This window comes from Berghia stephanieae, chromosome 2 (genome assembly GCF_034508935.2).
Source record: "Berghia stephanieae isolate SIO BIC M18660-M18661 chromosome 2, UCSD_Bste_1.3, whole genome shotgun sequence".
Classification (NCBI taxonomy): domain Eukaryota; kingdom Metazoa; phylum Mollusca; class Gastropoda; order Nudibranchia; family Aeolidiidae; genus Berghia; species Berghia stephanieae.
In genome coordinates, this window is record NC_088361.1 from 121,525,671 (window position 1) to 121,532,246 (window position 6,576).

General features: G+C 40.3%; 1 pseudogene; it reads right to left on the reverse strand.

The window, feature by feature from the left end:
- Positions 1-54: 54 nt before the first annotated feature.
- Positions 55-4,607, reverse strand: LOC144966459 (allatostatin-A receptor-like; annotated as a pseudogene).
- Positions 4,608-6,576: the final 1,969 nt, after the last annotated feature.

The following is a 6,576-nucleotide window of genomic DNA, read 5'->3' on the forward strand; positions in this document are numbered from 1 at the left end:
TATGGGTGACGTCCAATCAAGGGACGCTACTCTTCCACTAATCTCATTCCCTATAAGCATTGTTATTATAATTATAATAAGAAAAGCATTATCAACATAATGGACAGCAAAGCAATACAGAGTAATGGTAAAATGCAGTGGGTTTGGGTGTCTACTTGACCATACCGACAATTGGAAGAGTCAGAGGGGTGAGTTTCTGCTGCTGTTAAAAGGACAAGTGTGAATCTCGCGCGGATATTCCATTCCGAAGAGTGATAAAGTGACTCGGGACTTTTGGTAGGCGACTTTGGACCTTACGAGAAATCGTAAATATTAACTGAACAAAATATTTTACAATGAACAAGACAAAATTTAGTGGGGGTGAGGGGTGAGTTTCTGCTGCTGTTAAAAGGACAAGTGTGAATCTCGCGCGGATATTCCATTCCGAAGAGTGATAAAGTGACTCGGGACTTTTGGTAGGCGACTTTGGACCTTACGAGAAATCGTAAATATTAACTGAACAAAATATTTTACAATGAACAAGACAAAATTTAGTGGGGAAAAAAAATAACTGTTTAATATTCAGTCGCAGACGAAAGCGAATGTTTTTGTTGTTGTTGTCTTTTTATTTTTATTTTCGGGTGGGGAGGGAGGGGCGCAGTTTTGTTAAAGATCTTACTAAAACGCATTTTTTCTTTCTCTTTTACTATACTGAAATAAAATAAAATCAATATTAGTGCAAAATGTAGTTTGGGTTGAAACCTCTTGATTACCACGTGTCCAAAGAAACAACTCAACGGAGGAGCGCTAGCTGGTCCATCTTCCAAAATGGTGAACTCCAAAAGTTTGTTGGGTTTGTTTTGTATTTTTTTTCTTTGGAGGGGGGGGGGGTAGCAAAATCTCTTGTTTTCAACAACATAGAATTAACCAAACGGATGGAATAGCAATGCCGAAATAAAAAAGAAAAACAAGTTCCGTCAATAAAAATTTCAAGCGCGGTTGTTGCGACTCGTCGAGGATGTATTCGAATCGTAATAATCTCCATGAATGTTAACGTATTCCGTGTGACGTTCCTTTGGTTGGATCCTCAGGCCCGGATGAATCATAGCATGGCTTTCGTAACTTATAGATAGTATGCGCTTGGCTAAGAAGCTCACAAGATTGCCATTCGGAAGTATAACGGACCAACACACAAAACTATATGTAACCATGAACTTTTATAGTCTGGATAATAAAACGCGGATGGCAAAAAAACAATAACAAAGACCTGAATGACATCAACTTCATTCTATCTATAGCTCTCAAACTTTCCTGAAAAAATACGTCACAATACAAAGAAGGCGACAACGACAAGAAAGTGGGAAAAAAAACAGTTGCCGTTAGTCTTGCTCAAGGAACCAAATTGCAAATTTACTATATTCATATTCCTTGTATTCTGGTGTAATTTCCAGGTCATTGAAAGGACGAATTTCCAAAGGCTAAGATCCTGCTTTATCACGAGTTTCAATTCCAAACTAAGGTAGTTTTTTTTACATCACTGCCGTGATTAAATCATCCGATTCCGATTTTTATCCTCTCTTGAAATGCTTGGCTAGTCAGACAGAATATAAACAATCATCACATCTGAAAAGATGTGAACAAGTATTTTTTTAAACCCAGTAAAAACAGTAAAAAATCTTTCCTTTAAAATAAAAAAACAAACAAGTATCAGTTCATCTTTCAAGGCCAGTATAAAGTAATAATCTGGCTTTCTGGTGATAATTGGTTAAAATGCCCTATATATCATAATATTTACACAAGAAGTCAATTAATACACAATATAACAATAAGGCAATTACTTATTTTTTTAAAAAGGAAAAGAAAAGAAGAGAAAAATGGTCAGGAGCTGTAAAAATCCACAGGGCTGCAGATAAATGGTGCTTGGTTGGTAAATAAAGCACTGGTGTGATTGGAACATGGTGGAGAACACCATCGTAATGGTCGGTGATAAAATGTTTTCCGTAGCGTCCATCCAGTAAAGAACATGTCATTATTCATAATATCCTCATATTCAGGGATGTAAATGACATATCAATAAAAAAAAAAAATAAACAGTAATATAGGTCTAAATAAGGAGATAATTAAATAAATATATAAATAAACAAACAAATAAATAAATAAGTAAGTAAATAACTAAATAAAATAAATCAAATAGAAAGTAAATTCGACCAATCCCTGATAATCTTAAATCCCTGCACATTATAAGTTCGTAGATAGATGATTTGATTATTGACTGGGTATCGACGAGGAACTGGCTGGATGCCAGACTTATCTTTGGACTCGCACAGAGGCAGTAATTAATCACTTATATTATCTTCATAGGCGTTAAGGGGTGCTTGTCATACTTCGAATAGGAAACAAAAACAACGAAGTTGTTTGGAATTTAAGAAGTTAAATGAATAATTTTCATTCGAGATTCGACTTCAAAACAACCAAGTCCATTTTTTTTTCGCACTATCTGTACTGTACATTGTTTGTTAATGTGGCATGGTTGATGTATGTTGACTCATATTGAACGAATAAATTTCGTAGCTCGTGGTCTCTAAAGTCTATTTCTCTGAGTCATTCAACTGAATTACCACGTTGATGAATGATTGGGGCAGCGCGAATGTTTCCATGTCCAACGTGTTATGTTTTGTAAAGATCGACAACAACAAAAAAAGCACAGTGACTCGATCCGATTGCACACTGCTCCATTCGTTCCGGTTCTAATCTCTGGCTCATTCTGGTAGTGTAGTCTCCAGCAAGAAGAATCCCCTTGATGTCTCTCTAAACTCTAAAGACATAATCTATACACTTACTAAAATATATATAACCCTGCTTTTTTCAATTATTTTTTTGTTGTTGGTGGCGAAACCGTTTTTTAATTCACCAGTAATGAATAGAAAGACTGGTTATTGTTGTTTAAAATTTCTAATGTAATATCATACGTTCTTAGAGAATATGCCTTCTCCTGGCAGCTGTCGCACAGTACAATGCTTTTGACCTTTTGACATGGACAGAATGTCACTAACAACATGAGAGTTTTGAATCAACTGCCCAGTGTTAGTAACAGTCAGAAAAGGATGATGGTGGACACGCTTGGACCCTAAAGATCGATTCCCATCTCACCGAAATTTCATCTCATTTCACGTCATTTCTATTTCAGACGGCGAAGACGAAGAAGAATGTCTGATCAACGGTGCCTGAGAGTTGTTTGAAATCGTTGAGCTGGTAGAGATAGTCCTATCCACTCCCACTCTGGACCTGGATGGCGTGTCAACCAGAGGGGATGGAGCTTCTAGATCGACTTCGGGATCGGGATCAGGATCAGCATCAGCAACAGGGTGAGGTATTGGGGCATCGTCTCCGGGAGAATTTCGGGCTGTACGGGCGTGGATTGGGACCCGCTAAGCCTATTGGTAGGTTTCTGGCAGCAATAGCAGTTGATGACTTCGTCGAACGCGTGGCCCAGATCTGTCGTGAGTCTGGCGCAGAGGATGGGTCTAATCGCCTTCCCAGCCATTAGGATACATGTAAAATAATCTCGAATGGTCAGAATTTTGAGGTATGTTTCGTCGTCAGTAGTGTCGACATAGGCTTCCTTTATGGTAATGACGCGGAAGGGCATTTGGCAGATGATGAAGGCGATCACCACAGACGAGACTAGACAAGATTTCTGCCTCTCACGCGGAGAGTAGCTATCCGCGAAAAACCGCTTGCCGAGTATGTATGAAAGGAGGTAGAGTAAAAACACAAAGAACAAAGGCACGAATGCGGAGAAGATGTTGAAAAGCCAAATTTGCTTAATGAGGTCCTCGTTCGGTTCGAAAAAGCAGAAACCATCAAGGGAAGAGTACAAGTCGATGATTTGCAAGGAGATGAGGAAGATGACGACGTAAACTATCACGCTGATGACAAGGAGGTGTTTGGCTCTAGGGCGAGGTATCGTATTGCGGTTGACTAGAAGAATGAAGCGTAATCCAGCGAGTACAACTACAAGATATGCGGAGATGAAGCCTGAGGCGTGTGTGAGATATCGGCTGGCCTTGCACCACATTTTGGTGTTGATTTCCGTAAGCTCCATCATGTCAGAGATGTTGGAAGGCACGCTGATGACTAAAAACAGCATGTCTATCAGGGCCAGAGCCGCGAACACGGTGTAAAAGTCGTTCCGGAGGTTGGGGTATTTTATCCAGGCACGAAGCATGAGGGAGTTACCGATGAGACCGACGATACCCACAATACACATGATGATGGCGCACACCAGAGAGTCCTGGTTCAAAGTGCCCGTGAATATCCCCTCTGGTGGGTAATTGTATGACCACCCATCATCGCCATCGTGATGGAAATTCTGATCTGCTCCCTGACCGTCGTCCATCTTGAAAGATGAATTCGTACTTAGTGGCAAGTCGGTATGGGGTGTAGCAGCTGGGTCAATCGAATAAATTGTTTTCATAAGAGTTAATCCACCATCTTGATATAAGAGGAAGGAGTTTAAGAACCAATATCTTGGTATTTGCTTAAGTTATTTTTCATTTCCCCTTCAAATGAAATTCTAATTGGAAGAACGTCCTTTATCCTTAGTTCCATTCAAGGCAGAAAGTGGAATTTTCCTGAAATAAAAGAGAGAGAAATCATTACTGATTGATATTATAATTACTATAACGAAATCACAGCAATCTAGATCAGCACTCACAATTATAATTTCAAGCAAAACGATTTATGCTTTAAGCCCAGTTTAATATCATCCACAACGAAAATACGTCCTGCCATGGCAAGGTTTTGCCGCTTGAGTGTGCGTGTGTGTGTGTGTATGTGTATGTGTGTGTGTGAGAGAGAGATTGAGTAAGTGAGTGAGAGAGAGAGAGTGAGAGAGATAGAGCGAGCGAGAGAGAGAGAGAGAGAGAGAGAGAGAAAGAGAGAGAGAGAGAGAGAGAAAGAAAGAGAGAGAGAGAGAGAGAGAGAGAGAGAGAGAGAGAGAGAGAGAGAGAGATTTTTTTTTTTTATTGTCAGAGGCATCGATATACTGTGACCCAGAGCAATGAAAGCTAGACACGTAGTGTCACCATTACAGTGATCAGTTTTGTTTACGCCAGCGGATAATGGTTGATAAACAGGCTATGATATATCAAAACATGCCAGGGGTCAAACAAGGGGTGAAGGTGTCATACATGGCAACAGGTCGAGGTTAAACATTTATGTAAATTGTTCATTAATTATCTCTACTTCTTCGATTATTTTTTATTTAAATGAATCCAACGCGTGGGTTGAGTTGCTGCTTGCCGACAAAACACATTTTCTTCAAAATCGCCTTAATCCCATCAATGCAGGCCTGTTAAACGAACGCAACTAGGCAGATAATTCGTGACGCCACACCTACTACTCTTCCGGTCCCAAACTCCTTGTAAGTGTGTAGGTAATCAATCCTTCGGAGGATTAATAATTAATAGGTTACAAATTGAATAATTAACTATTTAAGTAGCATGATGTATAAGCATATTCTTAGAGTTACAGGACGTAAAAGACCCAGGATAAATGATCATCTGGCCATGGGACGGGTACGGGGAAAATCTCCTTGTGGTTTTTGCCACTCGAATAGAATCGTTCATGTCTTTAATCTTATCTTTAATGTTGCTCCCAAATAACTTGTCACTAACAGGATAGGAAGCGGTACAGAGAGCGTTGAGGTCATCTCTAATTTCACCGCGAAGTGACTGTCTTCTATAAATATCCAAACTATGAGAGGCATTGGTGAGCAAAGCGACTCCATCCGAAATATTTTCCAGTACTTCTTTGTTATCTCCTTTCACCATCTCCATAGCCCTGCAAACAGCAGTAATGCCTTTCATAAGCGATACCTGCACTTTCTGCAAGGATGCGTCCCTCATTCTAGAGGCAGGGGATATCTGTTTAAAAACCTCCTCATTGCATTGGACAACCTCTAGTCTAGAGCAATTTGCTGGCACTGGATATTTTTCAGAGAGAGCAGTAATCGTATCCTTGGGCAGACCGTCACATAAAACCTGTGTAACACCAGTTGAAACATTCTCTGCCAGCACCTTCCCTTTCACTTCTGTCCTGCCTACCACATTCTCGAAATATGAGAATGCCTGCTCCATCATCCCTGCATCTCTACTACTGCCTGGCACCATATCAACTGACCGCGAAAGGTCAGCATTACATTCTACATCTTTACTGCCTGACCGCGAAAGGTCAGCATTACTTACATCTTTACTGCCTGATCGCGAAAGATCAGACTCAATGTCATCATTACATATTGGCCGCGAAAGGCCAATATTGACATTAGCATCTTCCTCCTCCATTTCATTAAAACGGTCAAAGGCCTCCTTCACCAATTTGTTGGCACTGGATATTTTTCAGAGAGAGCAGTAATCGTATCCTTGGGCAGACCGTCACATAAAACCTGTGTAACACCAGTTGAAACATTCTCTGCCAGCACCTTCCCTTTCACTTCTGTCCTGCCTACCACATTCTCGAAATATGAGAATGCCTGCTCCATCATCCCTGCATCTCTACTACTGCCTGGCACCATATCAACTGACCGCGAAAGGTCAG